Here is a 23,474-nt window from a genome sequence, read left to right as displayed (position 1 = left end):
TTTTATTTGAAAAGATTATTTTTAATAGCTGACCTATATTCTATCATATGGTTACACAATAATTATGTCAACCATTTTCCTAATGTTAGACATTTATTATTATTATTATTATTATTATTGTTATAAATAATGATACAGTGACGTTGTTTGTATGTATCTCTATTTTTTTTAGAGTAAATTCCCAGAGGTGGAGTGACTGGTTAAAAGGGTATAGACATATTTAAAACCCTTAATACTTAGTGTGAGATTTTCCTCTAAGAAGGATTAGCAACCTACACTTCCACCAAACTGTCGCATGGCCTTTGTCATGTCCTTTGCCCATTTTTCTGATGAGAACCTAGCAAGAATCTGTATTTCTATTGCTGCATAGCAAATTACCACAAGTGTAGTGCCTTTAAACAACATGGCTTTATCTTCTCAGTTTCTGTAGAGCAGAAGTCTGGTGTGGTGTGGCTATATTCTCTGTTCAAGGTTTTACTTGGCTAAAATCGAGGTGTCAACCAGGGCTGCCACTCTCATTTGGGGCTCAGGGGTTTCTTCCAAGCTCATTGATTGTTGGTAGAATTCATTTCCTTCTCAGGCTTCCTATTCGTTACGTTACTTTTTCTTTGAATTGAGAAAAGGCACACTGCTATTCACTATTAGTAGTTGAACACCTATTTTCTCCAGGTACGAAGTCTGAGAATCAGTAGATTAGTTTAATTTTAAGACTCTTCTAATTATAGTATTTTACCATTTGGCTATCTTTCTGCAACAAGAACCTAGCTGTACTGAATTGGTGTAACACAGCCTTTCAGAGGATCCCTCCAATTAACAGTGACAAAGAGACATTTTTTAATGGAGAATTAACGCTCCTTTTGTGTGTTACTATGTGTTAAAATGTTTTTCAAAGTTGTCAAGTGCTACATAAACGTTCGTTGTTGTTATTGTTATAATAATAAGCTCAGCACAGTCTCTCAGCTCTCTTCTCTTTTTAGGATTTTACCTGTCTCTGGAATCAGAAACTTCCATGGCAGCGATGTCAATAATTATAACAGCCTTTTTTGCAAGCGTGTTCTGTGGAACTCCAGCCCTGCAAAGTATTTTTTTGAGCCAAGATGTGTTAACCATGATGACCAAGTTTGGGAAACATTGCATTTTATATTTCTACTTTCCCCTTTCTTTCTCTGGAAGGTCATACTACGCATAAACATTCAAGAAGTTCTACAGTAGAGTACTTGTTTGAATTACTAAACCAAGTTTTCCTTGGCCATGGAATGAGCATGCCTCAGGCAATGCTGCTTTATGCATCTCGCTCTCTTCATTAATGAGGGTAACCAGAGTTGAGTGGTCCTCTAAAACTTGGATGATGGCCAGGAGCCCAAAAGAGTAAGTTCTGGGAATCTAGAACAAATCACCTAACCTGTCTAGCATGCTAGTTCCTCCTTGGTAAAATGAGAGAAGGGGATTAATTACACTTGAAAGTCTCCATTTTAATGTTATGGGATTCTATCATTTACTTTGTTATAAAAGTATAAAGGAAAAACTTCTCATAAACACAGCTTTACCAAAAATAAAATAATAAAAACCATACCAAAACAAAAAAATTAAAGTCATCTGCTGGACCTCTGAGAAACAATTGGATCATGGGAATCTTTCCTCATGAATTTTTGCAAGTCCCATAGTATGAACATGTGCTCATATTGGCATATTGCTTGTGTTGATCTGTCTAAATAACAGGTTCAGGTATAGGCTGCCATATTTCAGATCCGCAGGGTGATGACAATATGAAAGGGAAAGGCAGAAAAGAGGTTTGGCTGAACAGACACAGTCATGGTGGAAAGTGAGAGAACTGGATATATAAAAAGGAATGCACTGAGAGCCCTGAATGGCATGGGGCTAGTAAAAAGCCCCCGGTAGTTCCTGAGTATAGAAATAACATTATGAAAGGTGTGATTTAGACCAATTGCTTAGGCTGTGATGCACAGGATAGAGCAGAAGAGAGAATTGCTGCAAAGACCAGGACTGAGGCCTTGACGGTAACTTTGTGGGCAGAGATGGGGCTGTGCCAGGTAAGGACTAGAGCAATGTAGACAAAGGGTTGTTGGAACATGATGACTCATAAGGTCTGACTGTTGGGGGAGAAGGAGGAACCAGTGGTCACTAGGGTGGAGATCTCAGAAGAGGAAGTAGTGCCATTGGCAGTGACAGGGAAGGTGTGCAGAAATAGTGATTTAGAGGTAAAATGATACATTGGGATCTGGAGAGGTAGTGAGGCAGCTCCACAGAGCTGGGCAGCTAGCAGGGTAGGGGAGCCCACTGGGAAGTGGGACTGAGAAAAAGTAACTCTGTTTCTCCGCTTACCAGAAATATTTATGTTACATGCTAATCTTATTTACTCATGTACTATTGCACTGGGAAGGTACCTTTGTATTCCATTTAACACATCTTTTTACCTTGTTTGAGGGTAAATTTATTACAGTGCTTCAAAACATTTGACATTTATACTACTTTTCAAGCTCCATTTTTTATTTCTTTATGTTTTGAGTGGTCCTGATTCAACACAAGTACTTGGCATTCTCTTCCTGCTCCTGATGGCTTTTTTCTTTTTTCTGGTTCATTTCCATCGTGGCTTTTGAAGAAGTGCCTGGGTTTGATTAAACTTGGCACCTTGTTAAATTACATCAAGTTATAGTGGAAGCATTATTTGTGTTTTTTTGTTTGCCTTATTAGAATAAAAAGACAGCTAAAAACAATATCCATATGGACACTTCTTTAAGTTTCATGATTTTAATGGTGTGTGGTATGTAGGTCAGGGCTCGGGTGGTATGAGAGGAAGTGTGGCTTTGAAATGAAGGCTTGCTATGTGCCGGGGCTTGGTGAAGTTACTTTCCCCCTATAAGCTTCAGCTTTCTCCACTGTAAAATGGAAATAATCCTACTACTTACTTCCTAATGTAGTTGTAACACTCAAATGAGTTGCTACGTATAAAGGCTTAGCATGGTGCCTGGCACCTAGTAAGTACTCGATAAACAGGGACTACTACAATTATTATTTTTATTATTAGCAATGGAACTATGTGAGATCTACAGCTAATAGAACTGGTTAGAAAGTATAATTATATAGAAAAGAATAAAGACATAAAAATAAAGGAGAAAATGAGAAATAAGTTTAGCTTGCTCTAAATGTCTGTTTCTTAGTTTTGTAAGCTTGGCAAGACTTTCCTTCTCTGTGCCTTGAAGAAATGAGTACTCTTGTGGCTTGCCTTACAAGAAAATTACAAGGATTAGTGCATTTATATTGAACTCCTGGACTCTGATTGCAAAGTAGGAATATTTTTTGCAGCTGTGATGCGTTAACGTTTGCATGAACACAGGCACAATGACTGGACTTAGATTTTTTTCCCTGCCCTTTTTCAATTTTTATGAAACCTGTCTGTGTTTCTTGATTGTGAGACTAAGGAAATGGCAGAGAACGTGCCTCCACAATGTTCAGCGAGGAAGAAGCTCTGGGACAAGGGCACTGGATGCTCAGCGTGGTAAGTGTCAGGCAAAACCTGTTTTGCTTTTTTTCTGGTCTGAGAAAACTTTCCACAAAACATTTTTCTCACTGAGACAAGCTGGAGAAACCAGTTGTGTAGGAAGATTATAACAGGTTATGCTGAAAATGAAGTTCCTTTACTGGAGATCAAAAGATTAGCTTCAGCGGGTGATCTCTAAACGGTAGTTCTCCAGGAGTCCATGGAAATGGAAAAGACCACAGCAAGCCAACACCATGTCTCTGTGGATGGGAACTAAAGTGTATTAAAGACCACACCCTTAAATAAGGTACCCAGGACAAATGGAAAGCAGTGATTAACTTCGCACAAAACAGTAGCTGGGTTTCTTACGAGGTGCATGCCTTTAGCCGAAGAGAAATTGCCTTTTATACTTTTGCGATCAAGACATTATCCCCCAGGATTTTCTACTCTTTGTTCATTCAAGTAAGGAAGTGAGAGCTTAACCAATGGTATCTAAATTGTAGTACAATGAAGCTCAAGTACAAAAGTTAGTTTTTGTTTTTTCCTGCCTCCAATGATGCCATTTGGAGGGACAGCTCATGGGAGCAGGCAGTGTGGTGATGGAGAACAAGGCCTCTTGAGCCAGATTGCCCGATTTTGAGTCCAAGTTTACCTCTTCATAGCTATGTACCTTTGGGCAAGTTTCTTGACCTCTTTGTGCCTCAGTTTCCTCATCTCTAAAATGGCAGAATAGCAGTGTCTACCTCAAGAGTGGTAAGAATGAAAAGAGTTAATAAATGCATGATGTTACCAACAGTACCTGACTTACAGAGTGAGCACTAGGCATGAGTTAGCTATCGTTATTTTGATAACTTGGTGGTTAAAGAGAGGGGGCTCTGGACCCAGATGGACTCTCCTACTTGTGAGCTGACCTTAGACAAAGTGCTAACTTTTCATAGTCTTTATAGTTGTTAAATGATTATGCTAATGGTTCCTACTTTATGGGACTGATGTGACAATTAAATTTACAAAGTACTTCATGATTCACACACTGCCTGGTAAATAGTAAATACTCAGTAAGCGTTAGCTATTGGTTTCTTGATTTTTCTTGTCTTCAGATTTCAAAGACAACGTTTTTAGCCCTTAAGCAGAAAATTAGAAAAATCTCAGAGTGAGAGCTATGGGGGCTTATCTCCACCTTCCATTGCTGGAAGCTCCTTCCCAGATTCTATGTTGGCCCCTGAACAACAGAGTCAATTGTTGTCTTTCTGAATTCACTCTCCAGACCACAGTGTTCTATAGCCAATCTTGGCAACACATCAGGTTCCAGGAAAGAACATGAATCATCGCAGGGCTCTCGACTCTGTACTTCTGAATTTCGTGAAAAAACATGTGATTCTCTTTGCAGTTCTCCTAAGTACCCTTCTTCACTGATTTTCTTACGTCTTTTCATTTACTCATGTCAGCCACTGGGACCTACTTCCACTGCTTTCTCCTTCCTGGGTTTGTGCCCACCACTCCAGGCCCCCTCCCCTCCTGCTGCCTTTGGCCCAATCCCCAAAACATATCCAGCCCTTTCTCACCTGGGCTCTCTTCCACCTGCTTCCTTCCTGCTCCCTCTTCCTCCTGCTCTCTTCAGAACTCTGCTGTAGCAGACTCTGTATCTCTGCCTTGTTTGCCACTCTCCCTCCTGTCCTTTCCTTTACAGCAGTTTCATTCGTTTTTTTTTTTTTTTATTGAGTTATTGATAGGTTACAATCTTGTGAAATTTCAGTTGTACATTAATGTTTGTCAGTCGTGTTGTAGGTGCACCACTTCACCCTTTGTGCCCACCCCCCACCCCACCTTTCCCCTGGTATCCACTAAACTGTTCTTGGTCCATAATTTTAAATTCCTCATATGAGTGGAGTCATACACAGATTATCTTTCTCTCGCTGGCTTATTTCACTTAACATAATTCTCTCAAGGTCCATCCATGTTATTGCAAATGGAATGATTTTGTTCTGTTTTGCAGCTGAGTAGTATTCCATTGTATATACGTACCACATCTTCTTTATCCATTCGTCTGTTTACAGCAGTTTCATTCTTAACTGAAGACATCACATACTCTGCTGTCTTTACACATGGAAGCCTCACCTTCTATGTGGGGAAGAGAGGATTCAGCTTTCTCATTGCCCCGTGCTGGGAGTAGACATTGAACTTCCACCTTCTTCTTGACCCATAGGATGTTCATATCATCTTTCTGAGGTCCTTGCTGTAGTACGGCCACATCTCATTTCCGTAATCCCAGGCTGGACCTCCAGAACAGAGCCTGGCACAGAGTAGGTGTTCTAATATGTGTTGAGTGAACTGAATGAATTTGTGAATGAATGATTGATTCTTGCTAAGAAGTTTTATCAACTGGCACATTTTTTGCCTACCCTGATCCCATTTCTTATCATTATATATTCATTGACTCAATAGATATTTATGGAGATGCTAGGGCTGGTTCACTACTGCAGATACAGTGATGAATAAGAAGATGTGGTCTTTTCTCTCAAGACATGCCATTTAGTGAGAGGAAGATATATTGCTTAAATAAATAAATTAGAGTTGTGATAATTGTTTGAAGAAAAAGTGCAGGGTTCTCTGAGATCTAACCTAGTGAGGAATAGGGTGGTCAGTAAAGGTTTTTGTAAGAAAGTGAGGTTCAGTTGTGTACTAGGAGTGGGAATAGTAATTGGTTAGGTCAAGGTAGGTGGGAGGAGGAGGAAAGAGTGTTCCAGGCAGAGGGAGTAGCATGTGCAAAGGCCCTGAGATGGGAAGAAGCACAGCATACGTGGAAGGGGCTGAAGGAAGACCAGAGGCACAGGAACAGGAGTGGGGGTGGCAGCTAAAGATAGTGAGAGGTGGGCAAGAGCCAGGCCTGGGGCTTCAGCATTCATTTTGATGACCCTTGATAGTCCTTAACTTCATGGCTGTCAAATCCGGACAAGTGCTTCCTTGCCCTGCGTGTTTCTACACATGGTACATTTTTATCCCTATAAAAACCCTTTTTGCCTTATCTCCCACTCAGAGTGATCACAGTGACGAGATCTGGTACAGGTTAATCATGGTAATCTGGGCCTGTTTGATGATTAAGGGCATGAGCCTTGCAATCAGGCAGAGCTGTGGTTCAGATTTTAGCTTTGTCACCTAGCAGCTGGGTGATCTTGGGCAATTTACTTAACCTCTCTGAGCTTCCATTCTCTCATCTGAAAATGAGGATGATAATCTTTAGCACATGGAGTTGGTAAAGATTAAATCAATGAATGCAGTAAAAGCACTGAGCATAGAAGTTGGGTCATACTAATTGCTCATTACATGGCTGTGCTTGTTGAAGGTTGAGGGGCATTTAGAGCCCTTGTGCCATAGGAAACAGTCACCCAGCCCTTTTTCTGCAGCTTCTGGACCTTTCTCGGCAGAGCCCTGCGTAATAACTGGGTGAGAGTTCCGTTTTTTTTTTGGTGTTTTGTTCTGCAACTGCTTTCTTAGGGTATGAGCCAAAGACTTCTTTTTCATTCTTTGTTCTCTCAAGAACATTTGACATCCATGTTTAGTCCTGGTCTCTGCTTCTCACTCCGCATTCCTTAGGGAAACTCTCTGTTCTTAGATCTTCTTCTATCTTGTCTCTGTTACTCCCCACACTAGCTGCTCACTCATCCCCTGCCTCTACCTGTCCTGGGTTCTGGACCTTTGTCTGCCCTGGTCACTGAGATCTGATTGTCTTGTTTCAACTATCCATTAATCTGGTCCCAGACTCTTGGATTGCACTGGATAGGTGACAGCATGTATTATTTTTCCTCCCTTTGATATCCTGGCTCTTGGGCTAAGGCTCACTTCTGACACCTGCCATCTGGGAAAACTTAAACCCTGTATTCCTAGACCCAGACGCTTGTCCAGCCTTCTCTTGGCCTTACTCCCTATGTGTGAAACCTCATGCTATCTCTGCCTTTATTTATTCCTAGATGAGAGACCTGACCTTTGGATTCCCACCGTCAGTTCTGGCTCAACATACTGAAAACAGAATTCACCTCTGTATGCCTCATTCTTTCTGTACTTTGCTCAGGTCGCAGACATAGAACTTATTGCATCATGTTTGCTTGCCCCATTAAGTTATGAAATCTCTGAAGACAGCAATTGTCCTTAATTATCTCTGTGTTCTCAGCATTTAATTCAGGTCCTGGAAAATAAAAGAAGACCTTTACTTAATGATTTTTCAAAATTAATTGGAAATTGTCACCCTGCCAGAAAAACTAGGGTCAACGGGCGGCATCAGGGAGGAATAGGAGCATTGGCTGATGGAGGGCAGCAGGGACCTTGGGACAATTCCAGAGATGGTATGGTCAGCTTCAAACTATGTGGGGGAGGATTTCATGGTCAGCTGGTATTCAGTGAGGTGGCCTTCCTCTCTGCTTGGGGAGGACTTACTAGATACCAATATAGCACAAAAATTAGTGCATGGATGTTCACAGCCTTTCCTCCTTTTCTAGCCTCTAAAGATAAGTCTGTGTTTGCTTTTTCAGGGTTCCATTTGTTCCCTCTTCCAAAAGTGGTAGACTTCTGACTGGCTGAGAGAGAAGCTAAGTTCATCTATAAAATAATGGACACCCAAGGGGTCGGAGGAGAAGAACAGAAATCACAAAGAACTGTGTGGAGAGAGAGAAAGCTTGGGGGAGGCCATTTTGTAGAGAGCATTCAGCAGCTGCTGAAAGGTGAAAAGGAAAGGGAAGGTGTGAATGGGCCCCCCTGATGTTCTTTAAGAAAAGCAAATAGAGGATTTGACTTGTTAATAAACTTCAACTGCATTTTCTGTTGCTCTATCCCTTGTGCGCAACATAATGTCTGGCACATGGGATGCTCTCAATAAATATTTGTTGAAGTAATTCCTTAAATATTGGAACTGTATCTTCAACAAATGATCATACCCAGACTGTAGGCTCTGTATTCACAGCATCCACAGTATTATGGGGCTAGAAGCACAAGGTTTTGACATCATGAGTCTTGTATGGTGGGGTGTTATGGAGGAGCAGGGGGACATGCAGCAACCCACCTCCAACTTCAAACTGGAATGACTCTGCCCTAGTGTGCAATGCTAGTTCAGGACCAAGGACAGCATCCTTTGGACGCTCCCCCTCGCATTTTAGTGCTGCTACTCCCTTGCTTGTTTGCGATTTCAACATCATCGGACCCTTGTCTTTCCATTACACGTGGTTTGCAACCCTCCCAACTGGGATCAATCCAACTACTGCCTTCTGCATTTCTAGACATGGACTGCCGAGTGCTGCTGGACAGAAATAACAAATCCAAGCCCTTGGATGACATACAAATGTATGGTCTCTTGTCTGAGCTCCACCAAGCAGTCCTAAATGTTCCTTGTCATCACTCTCTACACCATGCCCCACAATGGCTATTCCAAACCTACATCACTCTAGCCCCTCACACCTTTGCCTGTTCTTTCAGTCGTAGTGGGTGACTCTGCCTCCTACTTCTGTGAGAAATTGAAGTTACAAGGTGAAAATTCCTTTACCTTCCTTTTTAGACTCACTTTGCTTTGCCTGCCCTCAAAAGAAAAGGTGTCCTTTGATCTTCTCAGAACAAATCCCCCTACTTTTGTTGCTCATTTCCCTCCCCATCACTCCAGGTCCTCTAGGACCAGACCTTGTTCCATCAGCTGTCTTCTTCCCTCCTCTGGATCTTTACTGGATCCTGCCCAACCTGCTAGTCAGTATTCCTGGACAACTATGAGGTTCCATCAGAGTCACATGGAGTTCTTATTCAAAGATATAGATTCAGAGACCCTATTCCAGGACTACTGAATCAGAGTCTTCTGTGGTGGCACCCTGAGATCTATATTTTTAACAAGTATTCCTGAGTTGGGAAGCACTATTAAAAGCTCTGCCTTTATTCTTGCTGCCCCTCTTCCACCCAAGAGCCAGACAGACCTCTCTGAAATACAGATCTGATCACGTCATTCCCTGTGAAAAGCCCCTCAGGAGTTTTTTTAAATAAGTCAGGGTCAGGGCAGGATGCACGTGGCTGTAACTGCAGCCACAGGCATCAGCATCAACCCACCGAATGGCCAGATGTCATCAGCAGGTACCATCAACCACTTCTGAAACTGAATAATGCTTGGCGTGATACTGACTTACTATCTAAATTTTAAACAGTTAAGATACCGGGCTTAGAAAAAAAGAACACATGCCATCAATCGTTGTAATAAATCCCTTTTTTTAACATAAAGAATGAGGTATATATTTTCTTATTAATAGAAGAATAATTTTTGTCCTTGCTCTAACAAGTAAATATGGAGCAAATATGTGAAGAACATCAGTGTAAGGGATGCCCAAATGTCTGGTATTCCTCCTCTGAACTCACACCCTCTGTTAATGGCTTCATCCTACAGAGGAAGAGCTGGACTTCCTCCCTTCACCAGAAATGTTGATCCCCCAGCACAGGCCAGTTAGTTCTCCTTCTAGTCCTGTTAGTCTGCCCCGCTCTCTCTTCCCTTATCTCAGTCCAGGCTCTAATTGCTCAATTGCTAGGGCAGTTGCCTCCAAGGTATTTTAACAGATTACTCCTTGGCATGGAGATACGCTTTTCTTGAGCAAAACTTCCAAGCCTTTCCACAATCCAACGCACATTAAACATTTTTCCTTACTATTTCTGCCATTCACTTTAATTGGGAAAGTTTTCACCCTGGTCATCACAGACAGAAGCTCTGGGCTCATTGTAGCTTCTCTGCCTTCAAGCACTGTCTCCTCAATTCCCACCACCATCCCCCAAATCTCCAATTCCCACCATTCCCTCTTCCACCCCAGCCTCAATTCTCTTTTCTCTTTTTTCATCAAATCCTATTTTTTAGGTTCCTCCTTATGTATAAAGACTTCTTTGACTGTATTGGCCGGTGTTAATTCTTCCCTCCTGATGTGACCTTGTACATGCCGTGTGCCAGGCACTGTGCTAAATACTTTACACCCGTTGGCACTCTTAATCTTGGCAACAAATCTGGGAGGAGACATTACTAGCCCCATTTCAGAGGTGAACAAAGTGAAGCTCAGTGAGGCTGAGCAGTTTGCTCAAGCTCAGATAACTGCTAAGTGCTGGAGCTGGGATTCAAGCCCCGTCTTGGATTTACTGTCAGTTCTGTGAAGCTAACACCTTTCATTCAGGGTAAGTCCCTTCAGCTTGGGCATGTCCCGTGCAGACTCAAAGGGCTGCAAGAGTGTCCTGCTTGCATCCTGCTTCCTGGCTCCTCTCACACCTCGAGGCCCTCCTCTGGGCCACTGGCAGTCCCTTGAGCTTGGCTCCTGGTTCTTCCTCTTTCTCCCTCCTCTGGGAAAGGCGTCCATTACACAGCTCCTTCCTCTCCCACTGCCTTCCATTCCACCTCAGCAGTGTTTCCTGAGGTACAAACACACATGTCTTCTTAAACCTCCTTCTCTCTCTTTCTACTTCTCTTTCACTCTTTGTCTAGTTACATTGGAAAGTCTTCCTCTTTCTTTGCCACCCCATCACCCCGCTTCCTCTGTTTGTCGGCACTCCTATTGTTGCCCTCTCCTTTCACCTTTATGTTAACTCATCTTCTTGTTTCTGTCCCTCTTTTACTTCTCTTTCTCTTTCATCCATTTCCTTTCTTTGGAGCTAAAAAAATACCTGGATGGTGGCTGATTAAGAAAGCTGTGGTCCTGGGCGCTGTTGAGGGTGGTGGGAGTCATTCTGCCTGGATTTGGCTCCCAGCTCTACTGCTTTCTTACCTTGGACAAACTGTCGAATCTCCCTTCCTCAATTTCTTCATCTATCAAATGGGCATGAGAGAAGTTATTGAGGCTGAAATGTGCTACTCCTTTAGTGTTTGGCTATTCGTATCATTATTATTTGAATTTGAATTTGAATGTTTTTAGACAGGGGCCCATTGTCCCTACATGTTACCTTCCCTATTTCCACCACTTCGCCCATGTTACCCATTTCATTTGTCTGCTTGACTCCTGTAGATATTTGAGTTTGCGATAGATACAGACCAAAGCTTAGAAACTACTCAGAATGTCTCCATTTGTTTCTGTTTATTCCGAATTTTTCATTTTTTCTTTATTCTCCCACAAATAAACCATTTTTCTCTCAAGCATCGACAGTGACATGTGTTATTTTTTTTATTATTATTACATTTGATTCCGAGACTTGCAATAAGACTTTTCTATTCTCATTTTTTTATGTATTGACGAGGGTTAAATGAATGTCACCTGATGTCATCAGGTGGCCCTACTCTTTGAGCTCTCCCCAGAAGCATCTGCTCCCCACACAGAAGCATTTTGGGAGAGACGTGGAGGCAGGCTTACTGAGGAGAGGGTTGACATCACTTTCCCCCAGCAACAGCTTGGACTCCTCCTCTGGCATCTCCAGCTGCAAAGTCTTCTCTACCAGGCAGCGCCGGGAGTTCTTTTTTCCTTCTCTCTGCCCACCACCTCCTCCCCCAGGGAACATCCAGCTCTCCGGGCTCCTGTCTTCATCCTTCCATATCAGCTTCCCATCCCAATCTTTGGACACTTTCTTAGAGTGTAATGCCACCCACCCTCCCACCCCAAGCAGCTCAACAGTTTATCTTTAAACATTCTGGCAAATACATTTTTTCTATGTCATAACTTACATTTTTATAGACTAGCTTAGGATACCAATCAATATTTATATCACCTTTTCTATGGGGCAACGTGTCCTGAATTCCAAATGACTGACTTATAGACTTGTAACTGATATATTTAAAGTCGTATGAAGCTCAGTGAGGACTGGAAATGGTCAGGCATGGCTTCATGGAAAGTGGGTCTTGAGTTAGACCTTAAGGGATGTTTAGAAGGAGTTCAGGAAGGGAGACATTCCAGGTGGAGGAGTGAAGACTCGGAAGCAGAATGGACAGGGGACAGTCAAGAGTTGCAGAGAGGAGGAAACACGTTGGCAGAGTTTTTACTACTCAATAAATAGAAGCCAATGGAATGATTCAATTTGTTTCCCCATCCCTTCAGCTTCTTTAATGTTTTGAGTCAGGGATGCAATGCTGGGCACGTAGGCTGCTATCTACCCACTGGGCAATATCAGATGTTACTAATCATCATTACACTTTTCTTTGAGGAATCCAGGCATAGCCTAAATATCCTTCATGGTGAAACATCCTAAGCACTTCTACAGTTGCATGTAATATGAAATCTGTTTGCTCTTTGTGTCCCAGTTTTAGTCAAACTGATGATTTTTGTCTCTAAATGGGACTGTATTTAGAATAACTTCATTAGGTGAGAAATATAAATATCCATTTGTAACAGCATTAATATAATTGTCCAAATACACTATGATACTGTCTTGCTAGGATATAAATTTCATAGAGATGTACAAAGCCCTTTTAACTGATGCTTAAATCCGTTTGCTTTTAGAAGGTGACGTTGGTCCAGTTACTGATGTTAAGAGCTTTATTTCCTCAGGTTTCGCTTTGGCATTGATCCATTTCCCAGAGCTTGGTAACTGATTTTTTTAAGAATAATTTTTATAATACCAAGTGGAGCAGCTATATTAGTAAGTTGTACTCCTTTCTTATCAAATAGACAATTTATGCCTAGACAACATGGATCTATGCAAAGTTTTCCACAAAGACAGTAGGATTTCAAGTGCCTGGGCCTCCGTGGGTTCCCTTCACTGCCTCCCTTCTTCCTCTTCTCCTCTTGGCGTTTACTTCTTATTATCTAAGAACTGGCTCAAGAATCATCTTTCCTGGGGCTGGCCCCGTGGCCGAGCGGTTAAGTTCGCGCGCTCCGCTGCAGGCGGCCCAGTGTTTCGTTGGTTCGAATCCTGGGCGCGGACATGACACTGCTCATCAAACCACGCTGAAGCAGCGTCCCACATGCCACAACTAGAAGGACCCACATCGAAGAATATACAACTATGTACCGGGGGGCTTTGGGGAGAAAAAGGAAAAAATAAAAATCTTTAAAAAGAATCATCTTTCCTGTTAGATCTTTCCTGAACTATCACATCCACCATCAGAACTAGTCTCTCTCTTGGGGCCGGCCTGGTGGCGCAGCGGTTAAGTGCACACATTCCGCTTCTCGGCGGCCCGGGGTTCGCTGGCCCGGATCCTGAGTGCGACATGGCACCGCTTAGCAAAAGCCCTGCTGTGGTAGGCATCCCATGTATAAAGTAGAGGAAGATGGGCATGGATGTTAGCTCAAGGCCAGTCTTCCTCAGCAAAAAGAGGAGGATTGGCAGCAGTTAGCTCAGGGCTAATCTTCCTTTAAAAAAAAAAAGTCTCTCTTTTCTCCATTCCATAGCACTTCGTTTTTGCACTGTTAGCAGAATGGCTGGTTAGCTGGGGGCATGCCCACCTCTCCAGCTGAACTTGGAGCTTTTTGAAGACAGCCATGTGCCTCACCTTCCCCTCCCCGTCACCAAACACAACGTAGGCACCAGATGCATCTTTATTTTTTGGTTTCAGCAATAAAATCATTTTAAAGTACTAGGCTAGTAGAATTTTCATTTTGTTCAGATGTATTACTGTTGGTGCTGGTTTACTGGAGAAAGCAAGATCGATGTAAAATTAAGTGACAAATCCAGAAATGTGGGTTTGGGGAGTCATTCACCTTGGAAGACTGAATACTTTTTCTACTGATAAACTGCTGGCTTTCTGGTTTTTGCAATGAAAGTGCCATGGGGTACAGGCATTGGTATTGATGTCTAACTGTCTCAAGCTGAGCCTACCTTTGTGTGAGTGAAGGGAATGTATTTGGATCATATGACTGGAAGCATGCATGTCATGAGACAAATATGCCAGCATTTCTGTTATGACAACAGATGGTATTCTCTTCCTGAGTCAAATGGGAAAACCAGCGATTTGGGGAAGGCCTGCACCGTGACCTGGGTGAGGCAGTAACATTCAGAATGTCTCGATGTTCAGAGTTCCCTTCCTCTTGAGCATCACCCTTTGCCTCAGTTTTTCATATGGGAAATGGGTGGAAGTCAGTGGAATTATTGTGTAATAAAAATAGCTAGCACTTTTTTCCTCTGAGTCAAGTACTGTGCTGAATACGAGAGCTCATCTAATCCTAACAACAGCCCTATGAGGTGATAACATTAGGATCCTCAGTTTACAGGACAGAAAAATGTTGACCTTGCTCAAGATCAGCCACTAGTAAATGGAAAAGTCTGCAACTCGAATCCAGGTCTTTCTGACCATTGAGACTGTGGGTTTTTTTTTTTTACCTCCATGCTGGGCTGCCTCTGTGGGAGCTTTGGAGAGTCTCGTAAAAGAGCTAAATGAATAGCAGAGGTCAGGGATATCCCTATTAGAGAGAGTGTTCAGTAGGAAGTTAATGAAGGTAATATTATGTATGTTCTTGAGAGAGCTCTCAGCCTGGAGTAAAGACAGATACCGTATGAACTGTACAGTGGTTGATTTGCTTGATAACTCAATCTTTTGTCTCTAATTAAGCTTATAATACTGTTAGGCAATTTCTGAGACTTTGGTCCATTGCAGTAGGACTTCAGGGGACAAAGGTCTTTATTAGGGCTGGAGGGGGTCAATGTGAATTGATGTTTGAAGGTTGTGTTGCCTTTTCTGAACTCTGCATTGTTGTCTTTTTTCCTACCAGTAGGTGGAAATAGAACAGAATCTTTCAGCACTTGCCCTTTCAGCTGAATCCTGGCAGGATTACTTTAATTTCTGCCTCAAAAGAACAACAACAAAAAAGCCCTCAGGAGAAGTTCGGCGTGTGCAGTTAGAGGATTGTTATTCTGCAGTCAGACTGGAATATTTCCAGTCTGATGGTCAGATAATGGTTTTAGCCTCTTACAAGGCCAGGGTGCTAGAAGCAGCCGCTGGCAACTGTGGGTCTCCTGTGAGCCCAGCTGGACACCTACCACGAGTGGGGGTTTTTTCCTGTCCTGGCCACACGTCCTTTTCCAAGACTTTTATTCCCAGTTTTAAACCTTTGTACTTACTGTCAAATTGTGCATCACGATTTTTTTTCAGAAACTACATTTCTGAAGTAAAAATTTGTCAAATTGAAACAGTGCGTAAATGGATAAAATAGAAGAGGAAAGTCTCCTGCCCGTGGTCCCCCCACATTCCCAAGGTGTTCACCAACAATTTGTTGCATAGATATCCAGACATTTTTCTATATGTATACAATTGTATGTCTCCATTTAAATAAAATTAGAATCATGAAATGTGTTATTCTGCATCTTGGCTTTTTTCACTTATCGGTGTATTGATAAGCCTCCCTATGTATGTGATTATCTCTAGAACAGTGGTTGGTTTTCAACTGGGGGCAATTTGGCCTCCCAGGTGACTGTTGGCAGTGACTGGAGGCATTTTTGGTTATCACAGCTAGGGTAGAGAGTGGGGTGCTGCTGGCGTCTAGTCTGTAGAGGACAGGAATGCTGCTAAACATCCTACAATGCACAGGACAGCCCCCCCACAAGGAATTACCTGGCCTCTAGTGTCAATCGTGCCAAGGTTGAGAAAACCTCATCCTCTGTAATGTGTATATAGTAGTCTACACTGTGGATTTCCCATCTGTATTAATCGATCTTCCTACTGGCAGTCATTTAAGGCTATTCCAACTCTTTATGTTAGAAGTGGTGTTGCACTGAACATTGTTTTACATCTTTGTGCACTGTGAGATTTCATTTCTGCAAGATAAAGATACAAAAGTAAAATGTCTGAGTATAGGGACTTTGTTTTACAAGTAAAAGACCCTAAAAACTGAAAGTTTTTTCTTGAATTCACAGCAAGCTGATTTGGTGGCAAAATCTGACTTGAACTGGCGTGAGGCTAGTTATAGTCTATTTATTCCATTTAATGTGAATATTTAGACGTTTTGTGATTATGAAATGCTGCCTCAGTGTGTGATAAGGATGTTACATAATATATGGTAAAGCACCTCACTGATTTTTTTAATCTGAAAAAAAAAGAATTCCAAAGCCCTTTTAACTTTTTCGCAAGTATTGTAGCAATGTGCAGCATTTACTGCCTATAATCTGCATGTGTTGGAATGAGCAGAGAGTGAAAACTGATGATTTTGTTTTCAGCCTCTAAATGCGCCCCCTCCCTTGTTTTTTTTTGCTGAGGAAGATTCGCCCTGAGCTAACATCTGTTGCCAATCTTCCTCTTTTTGCTTGAGGAAGATTTGCCCTGAGCTAACATCTGTGCCAATCTTCCTCCACTTTGTATATGGGTTGCTGCCACAGCATGGCTGACAAGTGGCATAGGTCTGTGCCTGGGAACCAAACCTGCGAACCCAGGCCACTGAAGCAGGGCACACTGAACCCAACCACTAGGCCACAGAACCAGCCCCTAAACGGCCCCCCCCCTCCAAAGGTGATTTTGAGCCTATAAAGAAAAGTTGAATTTTTCCAGGTCATCATTCTTGCCAGTGCCTTGTGGTTTTCCATGTAAATCAGCCCATCAGAAAACATCAAGCATGACCTTGAGAAGTGCTTTTTGCCTTGCTATTTGTGAACACCATTGAAAATATTAACAATAGCTACCATAATTGAGTGCTTACTGTACTTCATGCTTAGCAAACATGACCAAGTCTGACTTTCACAATAACCCCTCTAGGAGGTGGACTTTTAGCTTCATCTATACTTAGGGGAATGGGCTTCAGCAAGTTGATGATTTGGGCAAGGCAACACTTTTGGGAAGAGGCAGAACCCAAGCCTGCAGTGGTATGTGCTTTATCCCTCCCCAGTGTTATTCTGTTATTCCAATTCACTTTCCGCCATGTGAACGGAGTTTTCATATTTCCACGTTGGTGGCCATTAAAAAACTTTTGAGAAAAAAAATTAGTCCCAAGTTGCTTTTTCTCTCGAGGGGCTGCGGCTACCTGGACTTGACGGCAAATAGGTGAATATCACTGAAGTCAGGTAGATATTTTCACCACAACATTGAGAGAAAGTCGTTGGAGAAAAGCTGAGGTCACGCGCCCTCCCACTGAAGAACTCTAGCACCGAGCGTTGTTTGAAATGAGCAAATGTTAATGTCCTCCCTGGAGCCTGGATTTGATATGATATTAGGGCTAAGCTTTCAGTTGTATTTATTTCTCTTGGTTTAATCCCAAGAAGATGTCGGTTTTCGTTATGAAAATTGCAGGTGTAAAAAATATCTTCTGTTCTCTCTAGCAAAGCCAATCCAAGCGCCCTCAGGAGAAATACCTGCCCCAAGCTAGCTGGAATTTCTGATTCCTGAATTTTTTGTGTGTGACAAGCTTAGGCTGAGGGAGCGTCCGAGAAGGGTGGTCCTAGGTTGGTTGTTTTAGCTGCCACTGACATGATTCACTTTGCTGCCTCCGGGCTCTAGGAGTTTCTCAACAAAATTAATATGCAAGGAGCCTTCCCATTTCTCAGTGCGCCTTTCCGCTAGATCCTCTGCAGCTCAGCCTGCTGCCTTGTTTTAAAGTGTCAAGTTTATAATTGATTTTACTTCAGTGAAAGGGAATATCAGGGTGTGAACTGTATACAGAACAGTTAAGTACTCCTGTTATTCCTCTTCCTGCCCAGCTTTTATTGTTGCTTTTAGATGTCTTTCAACTTTTTATACACAGTCCTTCACCCTGGGCGAGTTCTTTCTGGTTCTTTGGTCTCTGAGGAAGACATAGGTACACTCCCCTTGATCCTTCATCGCAATGCCCTTCCTCACAGCACCCAGATTCTTTCATGGAGGTTTCTTTAGATTCTGCACTAACACCTCACAGGCCCAGATTCCTTTCTGCCTCAGGGCCTTTGTACATGCTGGATTCTCTACCTGGGACACACTCTTCTACCTACTACCTCTTTGTACCTGGCGGTTAACTTCAGTTCTTGTGCTCCAAGAAGCCTTCCTAGACCACCACACCCCTTCCCCTAGCCAAGATTAGCCATTAGTTCTGATTATTTCATGAGTCTCTCTCTAACATGAGACGTTACCTAGTATTAGGTCAGGGACCAGGTAAAATAGTCCAGTGCAATCAATATTTCTGCAATGGGTGGAGAAGCGAGGCCTAGACTTCTCTGGATTCCCAGAGAAGCAGCTTCTCTGCTTTTAGACTTTACTTTCTGAACTAACGTTTTCTCTAAAATGTGCATATTTCTTCACATCTCTCGCCAGTTCCCTTCTGGGCCCAGCCAGCCAGCTCAGAAACGGGCTTATATGGGCACTTTCCTGTTCTGTTGTCGTCCTCCATGTCAACAGGCTGTTTCAGATATAGGTTGCTTGCTTGTGTTTATTATGGCTATTTCAAGCATACAGGAGAGCACAGAGGAACTGATGGCAAATAGCCGTGTACCCACTGCCCAGAGTTGCAAGTGTCAACATTTGTCATGTTTGCCTCAGAGTTTTTTTAAGAAATAAAATGTTACAGAGACAATGGTGGGCCCCATTCTCCACCCCATCTTCTTCCCTCAGTGGTAACCACTATGTGGACAATTGTCAAACCAGTCATCGGAAGGCATGCAAGTGGAGGAAAACAGAAAATTTGACATTTTGGCTAGTCTTACGGATGGGAAATATTATCTCACTCTTGTTTTCATTTATATTTCCCTGATTATTAGAAAGCTTGGACATTTTCAATGTTTATTGGCTCCTGAGGCTGCTGTGAGTTACCTGTTTATATCTCTTGCCGTGTGTCTCTTTGGTTGTTTGCGTTTTTCTTATTGGTTTGTAAAGTTCCCTGTATGTTGGATTATTCCTTTGCCTGTTATATATGTTGCAAATACCTTCTACTAGTCCATGACTTATGTCTTTGTTTATATTATCATGTGTCCTATAGAAATTTTAGAATTTAACGTGATCCAATTAACAATTTCCTTTGTGATTTCTGCTTTTTATATTTTAACTAAGAAATCCTTCCCTACCCTGTGATCATAAAGATATTCTCCTCAAAATGTTTTAAATATTTTGCTTTTCACATTATGATTTTTCATTCATCTGGAATTTTTTTTGTAATTGGGTCGAAATATAATTTATTTTAACCAAGCTGCCACATACAGTTGGGTACATTTCTTCCTTTGCCATCTTTATACCTTTTGTTTGTTTTTCTTGTCTTATTACACTGCCTAGTACTTCCAGTGCAGTATTAAATAGATGTGTCCTCAGCCATATGCTAAATCCCATTTAATTGGATTACACCAATAGTCAATAGTGTAGGTGTTATCTCAACTTTATAGGTGAAGTAACAGAAACTTGGAGAAAATAAATAACCTTTCCAGAATCACACAGCTAGTAAATATATCAGAATCAGTATTCAAACCCAGGTCTGAGTGGCTTCAAAATTAAACTGCTTATGCTGCCTCTTGGTCACAGATGACTTGGGGTAAAGATATCCCCTTCCACCTTGCATGCTCTTGCCCAGCTCCTCTGTGTCTAATGCGGAAAGAAAATTTTTTTGAAGTGATGCCAGAAAAGCACTCCCAGTGTGTCTGAACAAAACTAATAGACTTTGTTTAGTTTAGACCTGCCAAAAGCAGATTAAAAGACCTTATAAGTATGAAACAGTTCTTATTCCAGATGGTATGAGCATTCACTCAGGTAATAAAATCACATCTTGGAGGAACTTCAGAAGTGGGGAGTAGATCTTCATAGTAAGTTAACATTCTCAGGAATATTAACAGGTAACTAAAATATCCTTCCTTCTTCCTTCCTTCCTTCCTTCTTCCCTTCCATCCTTCTGTCCTTCCTTCCTTCCCAGCCTCTATCCTTAAAAGATCTGAGGTAGCTTACAAAGATCTACCCAAAACCAGATAAAATAAGAAGATGAGAAAATCAGGGCAAAGATAAAATAGAATAAAAAACAGTTCTTGCTCTAGTGTCATTTGTTAGAATTTGGCCACAACATAGCCCTAAGCCTCCTAGCAACTGAAGCAGAGAAAACCTGTCCAGCTACACAATTCACAGTGGGCATGGGATCAAAATAGACTGTTGCTAAGGGGAGACACAGTGTTTTCTAATTCTGACATGGAGAGGAACTTCTGCCGTGGCCCTCACATGGGGACCTTCTGTGATGATGTGGGCAGAGTTCATCAGCTTCTTCTCGGTAATGAGGAAGTGTACCTTACCTGGACCTGGTTCCCCTACTCGACCCCAAGCTCCTTGAGGGGGCAGGCACCGTATCTACTTCAATCTTCATTATATACCAGTGCCCAGCACAATGCCTGACACAAATTAGGTGCTCGTAATGTATTTTTTGAATGAATGAATGAATTTATTTGTAATATCCATCAATAAAAGCCAATGGCTAGATACAAGGTCAATATGCAAAAATCAGTTGTATTTCTTTACACTAGCAATGAACAATTCCAAAATCAAATTAAGAAAACAATTTCATTCTTATTATCATCAAAAATAATTAAATACTTAGGAATAAATTTAACAAAAGTGGTGCAAGACTTGTGCACTGAAAACTATAGAACATTATTGAAAAGCCAATGGCAAAACACTGGAGCAAATTTATTAAAAGCAATTTTATGTGAAGTAAAAATATTGATATTTTAGATATGTGGCTTTCTGATGAATTGATTTGAAGGAAGACTATAATTTAAAATTTTAAGAGGAACAGATGGGCCAATCATACTTTTGGTGCAATTCTCTATGATTATTACTTTTTACAATCAAGCTCCTGGTAAGAAGGTACAGCACAGAATTGGAGTTTACATTCTCAGTCAAGTATTAGAAGTACAGATATTACGTGTTGCCAATTTGCTGCTAGGAAGTTAGATGAACCCATAAAATATGGTGCCATAATTGCTTTGTGAATTAGAAAGGTGTCTGTTGGGTAAAATAAAATCAAGATGTATATGGAAAATGGGAAACTGCCTCAAATGTTTAGCAGCATCTAATTCGTATTAAGGGCCCTTATATTACAGATTTCAACCATTAATCTGTACTCTGATACCTGCCTTGAATCATGTGTCTGCTGTCACTGGCTAATTTTTATTGAGCCCAGAGTATGTGCTGCCACTTTTCTAAACAACGTTACTGATGTTATCTCCTCTAATGCCCACACACATTAACCTTTCCTGATATTATCTCATGTAATGGCCACATCTCTATAAAGGAGGTACTGCTCTTATTATTTCCTTTAACAGAAGAGGAAACTGCGGCCTAGAGAGGTTAAGCCACTTGCCTAGGGTCACACACTAGAATGTGACAGAGCCAGAAACTACACCCGGGTTTGGGAACTGTGCAGCCTGTGCACCCAGCCACCCGACTCTGTTGCCCCCAGTTACTTCTAGCTCAATGATAGTAAACACCCGTTTCCTGTGATTGGCTAGAAGTAAATTTCCCTGTTAGGGATGGCGTGTGGATGTATTTGGGGGCCTTGTTTTGATGTTGCTCCCAAGATGCCACAATTAAAGAATTGTCCCAATTATGCGGCCATCTTTCCAGAAGAGTCTCCTACAACTTCAGGATAACCAGCTACAGTTTGTATGACGTTCTCCAAGTGTTGGCCTCAGAAAATTTGTTGCTTAAACAGCGGGCTGGACAGAAGCGTGGTTGCCAGACTTTGTTCCTGCCTAGCAAAGACTCCCATTCTGTAAATGTAAGTGAGAGTTTGTAGTTAAGACCTTGGGCTCTGGAGGCAACCAATACAGCTCAAGTCCTGGTTTAATAATAGAACTTTCCTCTTGGTGTTGCTGGAAGGATCAAATGAGGCTATCAGTTAGGGCACTTAGCACACCGTGGGGCGCTTAGAAAGCTTTTAAGACTAGTAGCTGCTAAAACACACAACCTTTTAAAACTGGATCCCACGGCATGGAGTGCATCTCCACAACCAGCAGAGGCAGCCAACAGTTTAACGCTGAGAGCGGCTTTGGTCTGCAGACTCCTGAGGCCACCTGGCAGCTCTCCAGCCCAGACTCTGAAAATTTAAACATTTTCATATTTATTTTTAACCAAACATAAAGAAAAGGGATTCCCACAGTGTGAAAGAGGCTACACAGCTTTGTCATTTCCCACAGGGAAAAGGACTGAGGGAAGCTTCTTTTTGCTGGTGGAAGAAATGAGGGAGAGGGCGAGAGTTCAGGGAGGAAAAGAGGCACTTGACTGGGAGCTCTGAGTCTGGGTCCTCGGCCAGCTGTCCCTTCAACTTCCCAGCCGCTATTTCTACGTCCATAAAACCAGGACAGTGGACGACAGGCCATTCCAGTACTGACACTCTGCGAAACCGTAGACGCCTCCTTCGATCTACAGTTTAATGTGAGCCCTCGGCTTTTCTGGAGGGGCCTTGTAAGTCTGGGCCCTTGGAATAATGTCTCCGTATCTTTCGTGTGAGTCCTGGGGAAGGCATTGTCCTCTGTTAGCCAGTGCCCTACATCCCAGCTTATAAATTCCTCTTGAAATTTGGAGCCAGGAAAGCATTTGTCTCTCTGCTCGAACCCTTCCATTTTTTCTGATTGGATGACATCTGTGATACCCTCTCAGTGTGTTTCTCTTATGACTCCATTTGCCGAGAAGCTCAGAGCTAAATGCAGTGGTTAGCAGTAGCAGCTTCCCTCAGACAACTTCGGTCTCTAAATCCTTCTTAGAACTGGATGTTGTTGTTGTTTGATTTTATGTACTTTAATATAGAAACCACACCACATCCTTTTGTGGCTTTAAATCATTCGTGCAGAAAGACATAATAAATAGGTGGAGAAATACGTGACTTCTCCATCATCTGGCTCCTTCCCCACTCTCAGCGAGTCTGAAACAACAACAATAACAACTGACATGTAGTTAGGACCCACTTCGGACCGGGCACTATTCTAAGTCCTTTGTATGTGTTTTCTCGTTCAAAAACCTTGTGTTTGGAAGTACTATTGTTTTTATTTAAAGATGAGGAAAGTGAGGCACCAAAAGGTTAAGTAGCTGAGCAGAGTCTCACAGCTAGTGAGAGACCACCCCTTCCTTCACGAGTGGTGGATGTTAGACCCAAAGAATTCCTTTGGCCTTGGGAGTCCTAGTGGCAGAGAGGCCTTGGCCCAGCTG

At 42.1% G+C, this 23,474-nt stretch overlaps 1 protein-coding gene and 1 long non-coding RNA gene across 4 annotated transcripts in view; both read left to right on the top strand.

The window, feature by feature from the left end:
- The window catches only part of PLCE1 (phospholipase C epsilon 1), a 293,833-nt gene that overhangs the window by 59,273 nt on the left and 211,086 nt on the right, over window positions 1-23,474 (top strand). The gene's annotated exons all lie outside the window — the stretch shown is intronic.
- Window positions 1,231-8,157, top strand: LOC123279241 (uncharacterized). Its single transcript, XR_011494868.1, has 3 exons — window positions 1,231-1,368; window positions 3,435-3,517; window positions 8,023-8,157. It is a non-coding gene; the product is annotated as an uncharacterized lncRNA (long non-coding RNA).

This window comes from Equus asinus, chromosome 2, assembly GCF_041296235.1.
Source record: "Equus asinus isolate D_3611 breed Donkey chromosome 2, EquAss-T2T_v2, whole genome shotgun sequence".
NCBI lineage: Eukaryota > Metazoa > Chordata > Mammalia > Perissodactyla > Equidae > Equus > Equus asinus.
The sequence above is the reverse complement of the archived record's forward strand: the minus strand, read 5'-3'. Positions and strand labels throughout refer to the sequence as shown.